This window comes from Tiliqua scincoides, chromosome 7 (genome assembly GCF_035046505.1).
Source record: "Tiliqua scincoides isolate rTilSci1 chromosome 7, rTilSci1.hap2, whole genome shotgun sequence".
Lineage (NCBI taxonomy): Eukaryota > Metazoa > Chordata > Lepidosauria > Squamata > Scincidae > Tiliqua > Tiliqua scincoides.
In genome coordinates this window covers 47,436,421-47,456,056 of record NC_089827.1, presented here as the reverse complement: position 1 = coordinate 47,456,056, position 19,636 = coordinate 47,436,421, and the positions used below count along the sequence as shown (strand labels likewise).

Sequence of the window (19,636 nt, the reverse complement as noted above, 5' to 3'; positions counted from 1 at the left end):
CATGTAGCCTCCCCAGCTCTCAGAAACCTTCTGGACCTAACTGGAGCACAGCTCCATTTGGGTTAGGAGGATTTGGGTTGCCCAAATCTGTGGATTGAACATCTGTGGATTTCGGTATCCACAGGGGTTCTAAGAAGGGAACCCCCATGGATAATGAGGGCCACCTGAATTTATTTAAAATTTTTACTTACCACCTTTACTTTTCACCCATCCAAAAGAGGCATCCAAGTAAGCTCGGAATCAACATCTAAAACAATGAAAGTATGATTGCGAAATAAAAAGCAAATCACAGATCACCAGATCAAGGTAATAAAACATAAAAATCAAGAGGAACGACATCAACAAAAGAAAAAAAAAGAAAAAGACAAACCAGGCCCTATAGCAATTGACAGTGGTGAATATTCTGTTTACTCTGTAAAAACCAGTGGGAAGCGGTTTTCACCTTGTTCATAGGGAACCCCCTTTGGGAAGAACTCTAAGATCGCTGCATCGGAAAATGGTGTTTTGCTTTGCATGAGTGAGAGCACATCTCTGAAATCTTATCTCCTTTCCCTTCACAATTTTGAAAGGGAATTGAAGCAATGTGGGAAGCCCTGCATATAAATATCTTGTTTAGTTAGTCTAATAAAGGTATTACTAACAGCCCTGCTTTGAGGATTTATTGGGGGATTTTAGTAAGTCAGTGTTAGCAGCGGAATTACTATCATTCTAGGGTAAGACTTTGTCAGTGCGAGAGAAAATAGGGTTGATCCAATCAGAGATATTTTAAAGGATCAATTTTATATTCTCCAGCATAATCACAACCAAGGAGATTACAGCCTCTGCTCTGGGAATGACAAAGGATCACTTGACAGATCCCAGCTTTATTCATTCCCATTGTTTTAACTTTGCAAGTAGGAGACACTTTTATTTCTTCTGGGGAAGTGGAAGGGCAATGTAGATTTCATATTTTAAACGCAAACCATGATTCCGTGTGACAAACAGGAATATGCACAGCCTGGTATTTTAAAACACTGCTCAGAACCAGATAGATTTTCTACCCACAATTGCACAGAAATACTTTAGCCCTGTGACCTTGAATTTGCCTCCTTTGGCCTGTTCTGATATCCAAGGAGAAAGTGTACACGGACTAGAACAGACCCATATATCACAGGGATGGGGAAGCAAGAACCCCCGACAATCCAAATTCTCTGGTCCAGTGATTTTCAATCTTTTTCATCTCATGGCACACTGACAAGGCACTAAAATTGTCAAGGTCTGACAATTTTGACAATTGTCAAGGCACACCATGCTGCCAGTGGGGGGCTAGCATTGCCTATTGACCCTACTAATAAATGACCTTCCCCCAAATTCTTGTGGCACACCTGTGGACCACACGCGGCACACCAGTGTGCCATAACACAGTGGTTGAAAATGGCTGCTCTGGTCTGTAGATGGGGGGGGGGAGGGAATTATGCATAGATCTGGTTAACCAAAGTCTTGGGTAACCCAAAGAGCTTGTTAACTGAGAAGGGAGAAGCAGGCAGTGTTTTTGTGATTTTTTTTTTTTTTGCAACAACTCAAGTTTTGAAATTCAAGCATTTGTTTCCATAGAATATTGAATAATTTGTAATCTGTGAAATGTTTTTATTGGTGACACTAAATTTTAAAGACCTGTTGAGCAGAACAGTCTCTTCCTGTCTTTAATAAAACCATTTGAAAATCTTTCACACATTATTAAGTTATTATTATTAATTAACTCCCATTTATTTCATACCCTTTGTTACACATTGGGTAACAATGTGCAGGTGTTGGTGGGCAAGACACAGAGGTGGCAAAGGCAGTTGGAGATGGATCAGGATTGCATACTGGGTGAGATATCTACTCCAAAGACCTGAGGCAGAAGGAATAGTGGGAGTCAAGCTATAGGTTGGATAGCACAGGAGGAGATAGGGAGAGAGGGCAAGGTGAGGAAGCATGCAAGGTAGGAGGTTTTTGGCTGCTGGAGGTCTTCTTGAGGTTAGGGAACATTTGACCCCTTTCCCTGGAGTAAGCCCCAGCCGCTACAATGGGTCAACTCAGATGCAGGTGCGAGTCCGCGTTGATCTGTATTGTGAAATCAGGCCCAGGAAGGGAATTTGCATACAGTGCATCCTGGCGCCGCTGATCCTGCCCCTTCCTGGGCCCAATCCGCTCAACCCACCTCCACTGCTGCCCTCCCCACCCTGTTCCACCCCTCCCCGCGCTTCCTCTGCCCCAGACTTACCTCATCAGGCAGGCATCCCTGAAGCCACCAATGCCAGTGGGAAGGATTCGGCCTTTCTCCTGGTGAGCCTGCTGCCAGTGTTGTCATAAAGTGTATGGCACTTTTGCAACAGCACAAAGGCCAGGCGCACTAGCAGAACATGCGTTCTGCCGACACACCACTTGCTCAGGATCAAGGCTGTAAGTTTTCTTTTTCAGAGAGTTGAAGGCTGCGCATGGTGTGTCCTCTCATCTCTGGTAAACAAGTTTGCAGGTTTTTGTATGACTTGACCAGAGGCCACCATGGCACAAAAGAAATGCATTCGCACCCCGGGAAGTGATGCCTGACTTGGATCACTGTCAACTTTCTTAAAAATGATTTTCTTTCACCAGTGTTGCAAGGTAAAGTGGATAAAACAGCCAGAATATAAAGGGACCTTGCTTTTTCATTTTAGCCAGAGATGATTGGAGATCAGATATTAAAAAAAAATAGAGAGTGTAGCGCTGAAAATTAATCTCTTGGAGTAATCATTGAGTAGAACGGCACAGCCCTGGCTACCGCAACAATTTCTGAGGTATTTATATCCCTGTAATTTATGGCTCCCTGTCAGTTATTCTGTGGGTGAGCCTGTAGAAAATCCACGGTAAAAGGACAAGAGGGGTTCTGGCTTAAACCCACACAAAAGCAAAGAAAATTGTGCAAATCCATGCTGATGCTCTTGACCTCTGCTGCAAAAGTTCATGATGGGCTTTTATGGTGGATTTGTCCCTCTTAACTCTCGTTTGTATTCAAATGAGAACTAGAACTGTAGCCTCACTTTTTCAGATTTGGTATCCATTTCTTTCTTTCTTTCTTTCTTTCTTTCTTTCTTTCTTTCTTTCTTTCTTTCTTTCTTTCTTTCTTTCTTTCTTTCTTTCTTTCTTTCTTTCTTTCTTTCCACAACAATCCTTGGAACAAACAAAAAAGGGGGGGGGGAGAGAGAGAGAGGTCAATATAAATGGTGGTGGCACCATTTCTGTAACCCACCTTCTGTAGTGGAGAATTTTTATTTTGTGGCCCCTAGCTGGGGACCTAGCTGGACGGCAGAGGATGAGATGGTTAGATAGTGTCACAGAGGCAATGAACATGAATTTGAACAAACTCTGGACGTCAGTGGAAGACAGGGGGGCCTGGCATGCTGTGGTCCATGGGGTCACGAATAGTCGGACATGACGTGACAACTGAACAACAACAACAACAGCGGGAGACCAATGAGAATTACATCCCAATCCACAGTGCGATAACTAATGTCCTCTTGCCTTGGGGAGAGCTCTAGTAACCTCTCTTCATGCTGTGGATACACCAGAGGCTGATCCAGTGCCACTACATAGCAGTGCAGGAAGTTCATTAGGATTGTGCTGTTAATGCCTTAGAGCAGTGTTTCCCAAACTTTTTAAAGTCACAGCCTCCTTTTATAATAGCCAAGTAACCTATAACCCCCACCCCCTGCCACATTCACATAAAAGGGCATTTTTAATAGGTTAAAGTGAACACATTAAAAATAAATTTTTCAGAATATAATTCTAACCCATTATGTGTTGGGCATCCCATATCCAAAATACTTGGGATTTAAGCATTCTGGATATCAGATTTTTCCATATTTCAGAATATTTGTATATTCTTTCTTGTTCTTCTTATATTGTTCTTCTTAAGAAGCCAAGGCTCTGTCAATCAGCTGATTGGCGGTAGCAAAGATCTTCTTAACAATCCATGGTGAAATGACCAGATTAACAGGCTCACGGGTGACCAGATTGACAGGCTCGCAGGCTTATTAAGAAGCTGCAGCTTGTTAAAAAGTAGTTGCTACCACCAAACAGCTGATCGGCAGAGCCACAGCTTGTTAAAATCATGCTACTTCCGATCAGCTGGCCCAATAAGCAACTAAAAATAACTGCAGCAACCCCCCTAGAAACACTTTACAACCCCCTTGGGGATTGTGGCCCACAGGTTGGGAATCTGGGTCTTGGAGTGATTGTTTTGAGAGAGAGAGAGAGAGAGAGAGAGAGAGAGAGAGAGAGATGAGTAGCCAGAAGTAAAAATATGATTGGCGATAGACTGTAATCAGGCCAGGTATGGGACTGTAGTTTTGGGGGTGGTGGTAGAATGGGACTGTAGTACAGCATCTGCATCTCTAGGGCTGGGAAAAACCATCACCTGAAAGGTTGCTACCATCAGTTAGTGTGGACATTACTGAATGAGATGGATCAAGTGTTTGACCCACTGAAGGCAGCCTCATTTGTACAATTCAGTCTCTTCTGTGTACATGTCTTGTTAGCTGAAGGACCACCTGCTCATGTGCATCTCCTTGTACCTAATTAATCAATGGAGCTCACTTTTGGGTCTTTCCCCTTCACCTAGCACCTGGGGTTAAGTGAGGGGTGACCAGAGAGAGGTTATTTTGGATCATATTGCGCCTTAGGTGTCATGCTGTCCTTGGGGAAACTAGCCTGGCACCAGTCTTGAGGACTCTTTGATTCCAGGAGAAGTTCTTCTGGAAATTTGTTTGGAACTTCCAGCATGCGTAATATCCGGTTTTAATGGTGATATTATGGTTCTGCTGCATTTTATTATCTGGCTAAGAATACTAGTTCAGTTCTTTGTGGTCTTTTACCAGTAATGGTTTTGTTTTTGACTTTACACTCACTCCCCAGACCACTGGCATCGCTAGGGAGGTGCAGGGGGTGCGGGCCACACCGGGTGACGCGCCCTGGGAGGAGGATGTGCTAAAATCGCAGCATTAGGAGCTAGCCTGTCATGCCATAAACTGTTGGATGTGGAATGTCCAGCAGAGTGCAATGCAAAAAACAGAATTGAAATAGTTCCTTTCGTTCAAAAGTTATGGCCAAAAAACTGGAAGGAAAAAAATGCATGGAGCCCTATGGAAAGTGAAAGTGAGCTGTATCACGCGTTTACTCGCGAGTAGGCATACTTTCCATAGTCCATCGGAAAGGGCAGGCTGAGAGGAATCCAACGACACCAGAATGGTCCCGATCCAATGAGTGCAGCCCCCCAAAACACAAAAGGGAGAAAGAGGTCCCTCCCTCCCTCCCAGCTGCGTCTATTGAGCCAGAAACGAAGACACGTGGCCGCGTTTACTCGCGAGTAGGCGAACTTGCCATAGTCCATCAGAAAGGGCAGGCTGAGAGGGCTCCAAGGATGTCAGAATGGTCCTGATCCAATGAATGCAGCCCCCAGAACACCTGAGAAGAAAGTCCCTCCCTCCCTCCTGCAATCTATTGAACTCTATGGAAAGCCAACTCAGCCATGTGGTTGCGTTTACTCACAAGTAGGCAGACGTGCCTTACCTTTTGGCAGGCCAGGCAATGGGCAATGTGACGCCACCAGAAGGGTCCCGATCCGATGGAAATGGAGCAATGGCATCACTAAAGTTCGCGTCACCTGGTGTGGGATGCGAGCGCGTCACCCCCCCATGCAGTGGGCGGGGCAACATCCAAGGTGGTGGGCATGGTGATGTACCATCATTCTGCCCCCACTGGTTTTTTGGCTGTACCTTTTGATAGAACAAAGATCGAACACATTCTGCATGAAATTACGCACTGATTGATATATAACATGCTGGTATTATGCCTCCAAACTGTGATTTTAGTGATTATGGTCACTAGTGGTGTCACCCCCCCCCCCAGGGTGTCAACTTACTAACACCTTATTGCATCAGTTCTCAAACTTTTAGCACTGGGATCCACTTTTTAGAATGACAATAAATCCAAGACCCACCAGAAGTGATGTCATGGTGGAAATGACATCATCAGGCAAATTAAAATAAACAAGTATAAATAATTAAAGTAAAACAAATAATTAAATAAGCAGAAGCCAGCCCTGTTCCACCAAGTGACTTTCCTCTGTAGCCTGCCTGCAATACCCCCCCCCCCCCCAAATCAGTAAGGTTTTCAGCCCTACGCAGTGCCCAGTTCAATTTAAGAACTTCTGTTTAAACCAGATCACTGGCAGGTTCCAGCTGGTTTTGCAAGTCTCAAAAAGGTTCACTTTATCAGCTGAAGCCTCTGTTTTGATCCTTTTGGGGGGGGGGAGGCTGCTTTCTGGAGCACTTGTTGAGCTCCAGGTGCATAGGATCAGGACCATTCTGGTAGCCTTGCACTCTCCTTCACCTGATCTTCCACACCAGCCAAGGCACATTTGCTTGCTTGCGAGTAAACATGACTATGATGATTAGTTTCACTTTCCATAGTGCTCAATACATTTATCTGTTTGGAGGGAGGGACTCACTTCTCAGGTGTTTTTGGGAGCTGCAGTCATTGGATCAGGACCATTCTGGTGTCGTTGGATTCCTTTCAGTCTGCCCTTTCCAACGGACTAAGACAAGCTCGCCTACTTGCGAGTAAACGCGCGATACAGCTCACTTTCACTTCCATAGGGATCCATGCATTTTTTGTTCTTCGGTTGTTTGGCCATAACATTTGAAGGAGCTATTTCACTCAGGTTTTTTGCATTGCGTTCAGCTCGTAATTCTGCATCCAACGGTGTATAACATGATGGGGTTACTCCTAACCACTGCGATTTTAGCGTGTCACCATCCCAGTGCATGTCACCCCCCTGTTTGCGTCACCCGGTGCGGCCCTCACTCCCCGCACCGCCCTAGCGATGCCACTGGCCCAATCCTAGCCTCTTTCCGCCCCCACCAAAAACAGGTGTGCTGTGTCCAGCAAAGGGGGTGGTAGATCAGAAGGCTTCAAAGGGAATCATTAACCCTCCATAAACCTTCCTTTCTGCAATGGATCTCCTCAGACCTGCATCAGCTCTGTAGCTGGCACAAGTCCAAGAAGAGAAAAGGGTGTGGGGAGGCTGCAAAATGAGGGGATAGCATCCAGGGTGTGCCATTCCTACAGCATCCACCCCCTTCTGCAGCCTCCCTGCCCCTGTTCCTCCCCTTCCAGTTTTCCCCTCTCCACTTCCACCCTCGCCTCCTGTGGGAGTGCTCCCAAAATGACCACCAACCAAACGAGGGGGGGGGGTGTTCCAGCTCTCCGTGCACTCTCGGTAGCCATTTTGCGACAGCAGATTTGTGTTGCCTTGTTGCAATGCACTCTGGCTGGTAGCCGAATCCTGGTCTTTCACTATTACTTCTTGAGCCCTTGAACGTGTTTGACGGCTCTCCTCTTCTGACTATGCTTGATTCATTTATGTGGCAGTGCTTCTCTGGATGAGGACGTTGGTCCTCACATTTACAAGGGAAACACAATTGTTTAACAATACATGGTTCTACTTAATAGTTCACAATGAACTTTACCCACTGCAATATGGGAAATGGCAGTCTGCATGGTGCACAGTACCATCAGTGTTCTTGACTCTATGCCATGGACGTTTTCATGCCACGACCCCAATAAATAGATAATGTGTGAGACCCACCGCCAGTCTTGCCCTCTCCCAGGACCCAATCTGTGCACCCCTGCTAGATATATTAAGGGTAGAAAGAGGGAAAAAGTGGGCTGTGAAAGGTTGCCACAACCCCACAAAGGAGGCTTCATGACCTAGTGGGGTCCCAACCCACAGGTTGAAGAACACCGCTCTAGTGCATGCACATATATTTATTTGTATGCAAGCTAGGCAAGATGCATCTGTTCCTGAGCCCAGAGAAGGCCTTAGGGCATTTGGCTAATATGGCCAAATCAGGCCCTACACTTTGGAGGGCCCCAGGCTGCTGTCACCTTGCCATGGAATCATCCATGGAGTGCTGCGTTGGCCCTACTGCTCATTCCTGTGTCCGTTTGGCCTGAAATGGGCCTCCCTGAAGAGCTGGTGTCACCACATCATCACCAACTATTTCCAGGTGCCGTGCTTTGTGCATGGTACCATTAATACAGGGTTCACTGTGGCTACAGTTGCTGTGGCTGTACAGTGGAAACTCATGGAGAGGCTGGGGGACCCCAAGCAATGCTCAGGGGCTCTCGTGCGCCAGGGCTGGCCCTGCTGGAAACAGGCAAGCTGGTGAGGAATAGTAATTCTAGTAATAGTAAGTCTAGTAATGTGTGTGCACATGAACATAATTTCTAGAAGGTCCATTCAACATTTGCTTCCGGGGACAGGTGCCAGAAAATAGGAACTGCCCCTCATAAACTGGGGTGGCAATGTGTCTAGAAGGACAGTTTCCATGTGAATTTTTTTTTCCCTGTCTTCAGTCTTCTGTTTCTTCCATACTGGAATCAACCTCTTTTTCATGCCCCAAACTGTTGAGGTTTATATGCAGAGACTGGGGGGGGGGAGGGTGACGGAGGTCTGCCACCCGCAAGCTTGCTGTTTGCATTGCTAGCTTTTCCAGCTATTGCTGTTAAACCTAACTTAAAAAAAATAAATCCATTTTTTTTTTAAACATCACAACCACTGGCTTTGCTTTGTGTCTCTTTCATTTCCTGAGCAATTCTGACATGTTCCTGGAATGGGCAATTTGTGGCTGTCACTTTGCTTCCTTTCATCTCCAGGGATTCCTCCTTTCTTGTTTTGTTGGCTTCGGGTTAGGGTGGACACCATGTTAAAGGTCACTTGACATTTTTAGAAGGGCTTTTTCCCCCCCAAAGAAAGGCTATTCAAAGGGTTGCCCCTTTTTGTTCTTTGCTCACGCTGTGCAGAGTTTTATTTTAAAAAGGCATCTTTCTCCTTCCCGTTGAAATCAGCTGGGTTACTTTCCTTAAGCCCTTATTAGATTAAAAAAAAATCTCCAAGAGTATTCACTCAAATGCGGCTAAGGACACATTCTTCCTCTCGTTCTATAAAGCATGATTGGGCATTATGTTTCAAACACAGTTTGATTTCATATAGCTGTTTCCCATGAAAGATTACATTCCTTGTGAAATCACCATTTAGATCAGCCTGGAAGCCACCAGGGTCAGCCCTGCCATGACATGGTGGGCTGCCTCAGGCTGCGGATAAGTGCAGACGACACCCTGAGCCCATTGGCCACTGTGACCGCTGTGACTGCCTCATCAAGCCCCCATTTGTCCCTGTGTACCTCCTCCAACCTTGTCCTGTTGTTCTATGTTTTTAAGTAGCATGGCAGAGCTGGGTTGAACTGGAAGAGGACCACCATCACCTTGTCTCCTCCTCTGTTTTGAAACCAAGGTGGTGGTGGTGGTAGAGGAAGACGTTGGTGATGGTGCAGCCACACTGATGTGGCCTGGCAGAATTTTTGCCTGGTACCATTTCCTTTGGGCAGTGTCTGGAAGCTGCTTTCTCCAGGTATGTGAGCCTGCTTGTGTTAGATAGGGAATAGAGAAAAACACTCTGCATATACTCAGACACCCACTGTCAGGATGCCATTGAGAGGGGACCAGAAAATGGGAGCCAGGGGTTCAAGGCACAACACTGCAGGACCTGTAGGTGCTTGAGGTCTCTTAAGGATGCAGGTGGAGCCTGCTGAAGATTCTGGTTAAATGGCCTGAAAATCTGCAAGGGATTCCATTTTTGCCGAACTGCAGGATCTGCCCAGAATTCCACTTTGGGCAGAATAAATTGGCTGTCCAGGAAGCCACCTGACCAGGCTAACCTTAATTTCTAAATACTGACACTTACCTAGGGTAACAATGGCCTTGAACAATGGTTTGATGCAGACTGACATGGGGCCTCAGTGTTTCTCTTGCCTATACTGGACAGTTTGAGTGGATGTGGTGCTGTAGATGAAGATTGGCCGCCATTGGCAAGTTCAGTGCAGGGGAGGTTAAGAACAGGAAACTTGGTGAGCATCCTCAGGCAAGCTGATTGGTCAAGAGGCTCCTCAAACTGATCTCCAGATGCTACCATTGAGTAATGAGTGCAGAGTTCACCTAAAAGTCTGATTGGCTTGAGGGAGGCGATGCAACCCTGATCTTCCTCAACTCCTTACTGGGAGCAGCAGTGATGAGATGGGATTGTGATGAGCTGAGCTGATCTGTGACTGAAGTGGGGTGTAGTTGTCAGGAAAAAGGGGAAGATCTGAATCTGAGCCATCTCCCCAATAGCTTGACTGTGCACCTTGTACATGAGGCAGACAGCAGCACATTAACTCCTGCGTTTATGGGACAAGGGAAGGTCCTTTACCCCCTTCCCTGGATTAATTTTTATCTTTTAAAAATGCTTCAGCTATTTAAACACAACTAGCTAAAAACTAGTGATTAAAAAGATGAATGACAGTTTCAAAAGTTTTGAAATGTCTTTCAACTATTCTCTGAGCTGCAGATTGCATATGCAATTGTTACATGCAATTTTTTTTTAAAATCCAAGTTATTCACTGCAAAAAAAATTATGAATCATTTGAAATGCTGAACAAATTTTGATTCTTCTTGCAATCTGTTACAAGACAATACGTGAACAGGAAAAAGGGCAAAAGATGTTAAACAGGTTGTGCTCCAGTTTAGTCACTCATGAGAAGTTCAAACTAATGAACTAGATATGATAAAACTGCCTCTCATTTTCATATCCTTGAGTCATTTGGTATTTTTTAATGTGTGCCTGTCTATTTTATGATTTATATATAGAATGTAGGGAATGGGTGAGCCAGCTCACTGTGGGTTGTGACCCTTGCTAATCAGATGAGCACAATCAACCTTTTTTCACCAATCAGTGCTGTCATTGCTTATCTGATGTTTAGCTCTTGTTGCCAATTATGAGAATCCACCTTCCTTTAACGAACAGCATCTAAGTCTAGAAGCCCTCAATGGCCTCTTAAATACCCAGGGAGTCCCCCTGCCCTACACATCTGCAACTCTTCCACAGTGTTGCCCACGCTAGGAGAGATGATGCACCATTGTTGGCAACCTTCAGTCTCAAAAGACTATGGTATAAGCCTACAGCACCCGGTATTCCCAGGCGGTCTCCCATCCCAGTACTAACCAGGCCTGACCCTGCTTAGCTTCCAAGATCAGACAAGATTGGGCATGTGCAGGGTAACAGTTGATGCACCAGGTGCTACACCAAACAAAATGAATATAAGATGTAGGTTGAAGGCTCAGGCCAAAGAATGTCCAAATTAGCATCCTATGTGAGCATGTCCAGAGATTATGGCAGTATGTAAAACTGCCTGCAGAGAGAGCTAATGGAGTACGGTGGCGGAAAGAGAAGCTGAGGATCAAAATTCCCTCAGAGAAATCTGGCCTCTGCCATGAACTGACTCAATGACCCTTGACAAACCACCTCCTCTATCTCAGTCCTCTGACAAACCACTTCCTCTTATCTGTAATGGGGTGTGTGATTATCTATCTATCTATCTATCTATCTATCTATCTATCTATCTATCTATCTATCTATCTATCTATCTATCTATCTATCTATCTATCTATCTATCTATCTATCTATCTACCTTAATCATCATCATCACCATTTTTATGGTACTCAAAGTGGCGAATAACATAGAAATGAAACATACAGAAAATAACACATCTGAATAAAAGCATTAAAATAAAACCATCACAACAGTAAAAATTAAACGATACAAGAGCAGATTAAAATGTAAAACAGCTATAACTAGAAGTGTTTGAAAACGGTGCTATTTATTTTACTCTGAAGTAAGTCCATTGTGTTGAGTAAGACTCTGGCTGTAATCCTATCTTACTTATTGGAAACAAACTATAGCTATAACATAACTAGCTATAACATAACATAAAAGCAACAACAGGAATTAAATATCCACTTAGCGGACAGGTTGTTATAAGGACTGTAAGAAGCAGTGGTGTCACTGGAAAAAAGTATCTGAGGAAGACAGAAGGGAGAAAAAGCATTTCTGGGGACGGATAGCATCTTTGTCCCATATGTTAGACTACTGCATGAGAAATAACAGAATATTTTGCATTAAAGCTCCCATCCTAAACATATTGTCTCTTAAGTCAGTCCTATTTGTTCTGACATTAAGTTTAAAGTAAACATGCTTAGGATTGCAGCCTTATCTTAATTTCTAGTTTATGACTGCAGCGAGATACTTGGTATATCCCTCCTATATCCCCCTCAAGGGCCACTTATGCCAACAAGATAACAATGTGAAGTGCTTTGGAGACCTGAAAGCATGATACAATGCTAAGGATAATGATGATTTTGTAGGAGTGGCCGTCATTTTCTTCTGTTTTTCTTTGACTCACACAGTCATGCTTTCTTAGGTAGGCCAAATCAAGGATTTGGACTTCCTGTAGCTCTGGAAGTCTTTCCCTAGCCATAGTCTTCAGGTACTTTCTTACAGCCCAATCCGATCCTCCACCAATCCATAGCATGCAGTTGTGCCAACAGAGTGCGTACTGCATGCTACGGTGGTGGTGTGGTGACAAGACAGACAGTGAGAAGTAAGTAAAAAACATTTTTACTTACTTCTTAGTAAGCCACCTGTCACTTATGGATCTCCTTGGATCTACACCAGTTCTTTTGCTGTTGTAGCTTCAAGCAGAGGCAGGGGGTGTGTTGGGCAACCAAAAACAAGTAGCATTCTAGCGCATGTTGCTGCTATCAAGATCAACTCCCTCCAACCCCCAAACTTCTCCCCTCTTCCCACCCCAAATCTCTCCCCAACCTCCCATGAACTTCCCATGCTGCTGACCTACCTGATCTGGCGCATACACAGGACCTCCTGATATCTGCACCTGCAATCCTGCAGTGTGCAATGTGCAATGTTGCTGTTTCACTTATGGCAGCAGGACAGGAGATCCACCGCGATATGCAGTCCATAAGATTGGGCTGTTAGCTTTCAGGTGCCAGTGAATTCTTCCATAGTTTCCTAAACCTTGGGTTGCATTTGACTCCGTTGACTTCAGTCCCTGCACTTGCTTTCTGTATCTATTGTTATGAATGGCTTTTAGCATTTAATATGAGTTGCCATGGTAGAAATTGCAATACAGACTTTTTTTTTCTTTTTATTTGTACAGTATTGCACGTCTCAATCAAGGTCTCTCAAGGTAGTGAACAGAATTTTTCAACTCAATAAAATCAAGACAAATGTAAAACAGATGGAAAAGAAAAAATAGCAAAAGAGATTCGGTACCAGTAATAAAATCAGATTCCATTAAAATCTATTCCACATAAAGAATAAATAAAAATTTCTTCAGCCATTGCAGGAGTGGGGGGGTGGGGTGGGGGAGAGAAGCACTTGACAAACTGATGTTGAAGTGCTTTAAGTCAATACAAATGTGCCATGGAGATGCTGATGACCAGGGTTATTCCGGGGCATCACCTTGGTACACTCCTTACAACAATCTGAAAAGTCTTATTTTCCTCATATGGATAATAAGAGATGGAGCATCATGCCAAGGAAGGCCACCCACTGAGCTCATGACGGACATAAGATTTGAAGCAGGGAAGCACTGATGGCAACTCAGCATCTTAGCCGCAACGCCCACCCTCTGAGCTGTCTGGCAGCTGTCTCACAGTTCTGTCTCTGGTAACATGTAAGCCTGGCCCTAAGGGCTGAGGCTTAGGGCTTGCCATGATTGACATCTCTACTTAATGACTGGCAGTGCAATGCTGCTGGTGTACTAACTCGTGCCATAACTAAGCACCTGCTTTGCATGTACTGGTTCAAGCCCTGGGAAGTCCTGGTTGGACTAGGGAAGACTCTTGCCTGAAACCCTAGAGAACTGTTACCAGTCAGGGCAGACAACGCTGACTTAATGGACCAGCTGTCTGAGGAGATTTACTGCAGCATCCTATATAATTCAAAACAAAGGTGCTTTGAGAGTCATCTTGCCTCATAAGAAACCCTCCATTCCCCACAAATGGGAAACACAAGAGACTAATGGCCCAACCCAATAAAGGGCCTATGACAATGGATTGGGAGATCCGCTAGTAGTAGGAAGTACATACCTTATGTCAAACTATTTTGACAGCTGAAAGTCCCGCCCCTTTTTACTGGAAATCCCGCCCCCTAAGGGGGTTCAAGTGACCCCTCAAACAACTCCCCCCACTGCCCCCCACCACTGGGGAGGGTTTTTGGGGCACCCCGACATTTGGTTTGGCGGGAAAAGGAACCCGTCAATAAAAGTGTGGGAAAGGGGTTCATGTGACCACTCAAACAACTCGCCCCGTTCCCCTCGACCGCTAGGGAAGGGTTTTGTAGCACCCCGACATTTGGTTTGGCGGGAAAAGGACCCCCCCAAAAAGTGTGGGAAAGGGGTTCATGTGACCCCTCAAACAACTTCTCCCGTTCCCCTCGACCACTAGAGAGGGGTTTTGTAGCACCCCGACATTTGGTTTGGTGGGAAAAGGAGCCCCCCAATAAAGTGTGGGAAAGGGGTTCATGTGACCCCTCAAACAACTTCTCCCGTTCCCCTCGACCACTAGAGAGGGGTTTTGTAGCACCCCGACATTTGGTTTGGCGGGAAAAGGAGCCCCCCAAAAAGTGTGGGAAAGGGGTTCATGTGACCCCTCAAACAACTTCTCCCGTTCCCCTCGACCACTAGAGAGGGGTTTTGTAGCACCCCGACATTTGGTTTGGTGGGAAAAGGAGCCCCCCAATGAAGTGTGGGAAAGGGGTTCATGTGACCCCTCAAACAACTTCTCCCGTTCCCCTCGACCGCTAGAGAGGGGTTTTGTAGCACCCCGACATTTGGTTTGGTGGGAAAAGGAGCCCCCCAATAAAGTGTGGGAAAGGGGTTCATGTGACCACTCAAACAACTTGCCCCATCGTCGCCGACCAATAGGCGCAGGTTTCATAGCTCTCAGACCACCGTGTGGAGCCAATGGGAAAAAAGGGGGAGTGGGAACAGGTCCGGACATGTCCTTGTATTTAAGGCACAGGTCCTTTGGGGGGGGGGAGGGAGAAACCTGTTCAGCCTTTTGCTGTTGCTGCTGTTTCTGCCATGGCCTCCCCTCTGAAAAGCTCACCCGCTTCGCCTTCTGAGACCGAGACTCCCCAGTTGGAGTGCGAATCCCCTGCTAGGGAATTGACCAAGATGGAGAGCCCCGAAGAAGAGAAGGAGAAGGTGCTGCCTTCTGAGGGGGGGGGAGACCCCGGTCAGACCCACTGATTCTCAAAGCCTACCACAGGCACCTATGAAGAAGAAGCAAAAATGTAGGCATTATGAGGATGACGTGTTACCGTTTCCATCTTTGAACCTGGTTTACCAATTTGCAATGGAAGAACCACCTGTACCTAGAGAACCTGAAGGAGAGGTAAATTATTGTGCTTGAGTGCATACGTGAGTGTGTTGCCTGAAATGTAAAAATCAAAAAAATACTTATTTGTGTTTTTTTTTTCTGTAGGCTATTCCAAAGAAGGACGCTTTCAAAACGTTACGAAACCTATGTCTGAAAGTAAACCACAGAATGTGGAACACCTTCTAAATGTCATCAATTGCCATGACCCAACTGAAATCTAACCATAAAGGTGTTCTCATGATTACATCATCTTATTCACTGACAGGTGAAGACAGCTCTGAAGTTCAAAGCAGCATTAAGTATAACTGGAAAATGGGTGTATAATATTCTGTTAAAATACTAAATGGCAAGGTGTTGTAAAGTAATAGCAGCAGCTAATAAATAATGTGTCCCCATCCAACATATTAAACTGTCTTATACTCAGTCAGACCATTAGTCCAGTATTGTCCACTGTGGCTTGCTTTGGCTTTCTAGGGTTTCAGTCCTCAGGGTTCTCAGTCCTGACTGGTATGGACAGGGATGAACCTTGTACTGTACTGCTGAGCTGTGGCCCCTCCTCCCATCATCACAACACTTCAGATTTATCCAGGCAAATGAAATAATTGCAATGTATGTTGATCAGGTTTACCTGAATATTTTATTATTACTTGTAAGGGGCAGATATTGTGGTAGTCTCAAACTTATAAATATTATTTTAGTATGCATGATGTTTTCGTCAGCTTTGAAACTAATGGAAATTGTGGCAGTAGTTACAGGTTAGAATTTGACCCCCAGGTGGGAAAAAATAATGTTCTAAAGCAAGGGTGGCCAATCTGCAGCACAAATGCTACTAGTGGCACACTGACTCTTTCTGATTGGCATGCATGAAGTTGCCATATATTTTTGAAAAACTTTTAAATGATAACAAAGAATTATTACAAAAAATGGCAACGAAAGAAAACTGCAGTTTACAGTTTGCTTGCTTTCTTTGCTACTTCTTACACAACAAACCTTCAAGTTTCTAATGCTGCAGTGTGCACACTAAGGGTGGCCACACCTACTGTGCTTGACTTGCTTTGACTGAAAAACAGGCAGTAAGGTAAGAAAAGAATTTTGAATAGGAGAGAAAGTCCATAGGGCAAATGCTAGAGAGCTGCATTTCACTAACAGGCATGTCACTTGCTTACCCAAGAAGTCTTGGGGTGGGCTGTGGAAGGCAGCAGGGGACAAGCGGGACAGCGCAGAGATGACCAATGAGATCAGCAAAGGCCAGATGGCGCAGCTGTGTGGAGATACTATCTTTGAGAAAATCAGTCGCAAAGAGGTCCTGGCTAAGTTATCATCTTTGATAACAAGAAAGTGAGCAAGCAGAGGGGGGCTGGGCTGTGCAGAAGGGGAGTGAATACATGTTATATAGACTTTGGAATGGGTTCCACAAGGCCAGACTAAAGGTCCATGCAAGCTGTCTTTCTGGCCTCATCAGCAGTCAGCCAGGTGTCTTTGGAAAGCCACAAATAAGCAACAGCATTCTCATGTTTTTTGCTCCGTACCATCTGGTACTTGGAGACATACTGCTCTTGAACTTGGAGGCTCTATTTAGCTAGCTTGATAATCACTAAAAAAAAAAAAGACATTAAAGTGGAGTGACATGTTCAAGATTTTCTACATAAAAAGTGGCACATCTTGTGCTTCGGGTTGGCCACCCTGTACTTAAGATTACAGTGTGGGTTCTTTGTTTCCTCACAAAATGTTAATTTCCACCTACTGATTAAATCTCTGCCTACTAGTTTCCTTGTATCTAGAGTTCCTCTTTTTAAATTTCTGTTGCTGCTTTTATATTATGAAATAGCTGTTTTATATTTGAATCTACTCTTATATTTTTAATTTTAAGTGTTTAATTGTTAAATATTTTTATTCAGATGTTTTATCTTCTACATGTTTTACTTTGATGTTGAGTACGAGAACAGTGCTATATAAATCTTTTAAATAAATATCTGTCATTGTATTTTTAATTATTTGTATCTTTTTTTGGAAAGCAATCCCAAACTGACTTGAACTAAGTATTTGCTGAAGTTCACCTGTGGCTCACTATTCTCTTTGTATCTCTCCGTATCTAATGAGAGCATAAATATGAAACAAAGCAATAACTTCCCCTCGCCTGAACTTGTCTCCCATGCCATGACACACATGTTGATTACATGTGATTTGACTGTGCCTTCTGACAAATTAATAGCAGGGCTTCATATTACAAAATGTGACACAGATTCGGATGCATCACAGAAGCCCATAAATAGAACGCACAATGCTAAAACATGGTTATATGCTTGATTAGATGCAAACCTTGGACTCAGAGGCTCCCTCTTTCCTTCTGCTTGGCTAGCAGGGAGGTTTAAAGCTTCTGATTTGATATAGAAACATGATCAGACATGATTATTTATTCATCTACATGATTAAATATTTGTGGTTATCTTCTAGTTTATGTTCATATCAATATTTGTATAAACAAATACTGATGTATATAAAGCTGACACTAGAATGGCTGGGAACTTGTTTTGTTCCTCTAATACAGTGATTTTCATCCTTTTTCATCTCATGGCATTAAAATTGTCAAGCCACACCCACCAGATTTTTGACCATTTAGAAGGTACACCATGTTACCAGAGGGGGGCTCACATCCCCCATTGGCCCTACTAATAAATGACCTTCCCACAAATTTCTGTGGCACACCTGTGGACCACTCGCAGCACACCAATGTGCCATGGCACAGTGGTTGAAAACGGCTGCTCTAATATTAATATACTAAAAGTAATATATTTACTATATAATAATAAATAATATTGTGGAAATATTTGTTCCAGTATATTATTTGTTGACATTTCATTCATAAAATAGGCAACGGAGTCCATGTACCTTTATTTGTTTGATTTCATACCGGATCATTTTGTGAGTGTCAAGTGGATCATCACTTGCTGGAACCACCTTTTCACTTGAAATTTTTTTGCTCTAATCACTGTAAGAAAATGAAAAAGAAATGTTAATGGCAACAAAACGGATGTTTTCTTATTCCCTTGCTTTTTATTTAGTGTTATACAATACTAGGATTATAAAGTACAGCTACTGTGCTAACATATTCAGTACTATTTATGTTTTTCCCCCAAAGCAAATAACAGAATCTTCAACACCAGAGTTTGAATGGATTGCTTATCTGAATTTCTTCACGTTTCTGGAAATGCAGTCTTCTCTCAGCCAGACACAGGTCAAAAACTGGGGTTAATCCTGAAGGATTGCATTCCAATAACTTGGAAATTTTCAAACTTTTTGACATGGGAACAGAATCTGTATCTGGTTTTTTTCACGTGCAAAAATCAGACACAGGTCAAAAACTGGGGTTAATCCAGGACTATTGCAGAATTTGGGGTCTGTTTTTCACGTGTCTTCTTTTAAGATTTATGGTGTGAAAATAAAAACATACTAACTTACCAACATTTTTGTTTATTGTATGGGCCTGGGAAGAAAAAACTAATTGGAATGTCCAGTTGTGAGGGGTACTGAGATTTTTCCTATAAAAGGGGACACCTTATTGTGTGTGTCAGAACATCTCTCAAAAAAGGTTGCAGTTCTTTTTGGTAAGCATATTGCTCTCTCTCCTTTGCTTTTGGAATTTGTATGTGTTGGGGCGTGTATGTGAATCTGTTAGAATTAAATTTTGCTTCTCTCTAACAGAATCTGTATGTCAGATTGTCTGTCTCAGAGTCCTATTAGGTTGTCTTTAATTCAGGGACCATGCTCTGTGATTTTGGGAGGGGTTGGGGATGTTTTTTCGCGTGTTCTGTGATCCTGTGTGAATCTGTTAGAAATTAAAAAATGCTGCCTTTATTCATAAGGGGGAGATGGTCAGGCTGCACAGTTTTTTTTGGAATGTTCCTTTTCACCTGTATGACTTGAATTTTGATCATTATCCAGCTAGGACAATGGCTGTGTGTGTGTGTGTGTGTGTGGGTGGGTGGGTGGGTGGGGTGGGGCTGTCAGCAGAGGCCTCTCTTATTCATTGTGGGCCTTTACACTTTACAAGTGGCCAGTACACTCAAGCATATCTCTGCCTGCTTATTGTCTGGACTGGATCTGTAAAGTGGGAAAAATATTGACCTACCTGGAAGGGTTGTTAGGGGGATGCCACAAAGATTTATGGTGTGAAAATAAAAACATACTAACTTACCAACATTTTTGTTTATTGTATGGGCCTGGGAAGAAAAAACTAATTGGAATGTCCAGTTGTGAGGGGTACTGAGATTTTTCCTATAAAAGGGGACACCTTAT

At 43.9% G+C, this 19,636-nt stretch overlaps 1 protein-coding gene and 1 pseudogene across 1 annotated transcript in view; one reads left to right on the top strand and one right to left on the bottom strand.

Moving 5' to 3' along the window:
* TMEM178B (transmembrane protein 178B) overlaps positions 1-19,636 on the top strand; it is a 307,161-nt gene that overhangs the window by 22,367 nt on the left and 265,158 nt on the right. The window lies entirely within an intron of this gene.
* LOC136657680 (5S ribosomal RNA) lies at positions 11,053-11,166 on the bottom strand (annotated as a pseudogene).